Raw genomic sequence first — 580 nt, forward strand, 5'->3', positions numbered from 1 at the left:
ACGTACCAACCGATTTACGCGCCTTCTTAGACTCCAAGCAGGTCCAAACGCGACGTCAACTAAATGTCATCATGGGCGGTTCTCCTCCTTGCGGCAACTCTATTCGCTCCGTCAAGGATTACCGTCGGCAAGTTGCGACTTCGCAGAGATGGCCGACTAGGCCGCCAAATCACCCTCCGATACCCTTTTCACCGGATGACGTTGAAGGGATTCATGTACCCCACAATGATCCTCTTCTTGTAGTTCTTGGAATTGGGGAGTACGACGTCACCAAGGTCCTCATCGATACATGAAGTTCCGTCGACCTCATTTTCCGAGGAACCCTGCAGAAGATGGAAGTCGATCTCGACGACATCAAACCATCATCCAGAACATTAACCGGCTTCAACGGATCCTCTGAAACAATACTGGGAACAATCCGCCTTCCGGTACGCGCATGTGGAGTCACTCGGACTGTCAAGTTTGCCGTCGTAAGCACGAAGGCCCCTTACTCCGCCATACTCGGAACCCCCTAGATACACTCAATGCATGCCATTCCATCTACTTATCACCAGTGCGTCAAGTTCCCCGGTACGGACGG

This window comes from Brassica oleracea, chromosome C6 (genome assembly GCF_000695525.1).
Source record: "Brassica oleracea var. oleracea cultivar TO1000 chromosome C6, BOL, whole genome shotgun sequence".
Lineage (NCBI taxonomy): Eukaryota > Viridiplantae > Streptophyta > Magnoliopsida > Brassicales > Brassicaceae > Brassica > Brassica oleracea.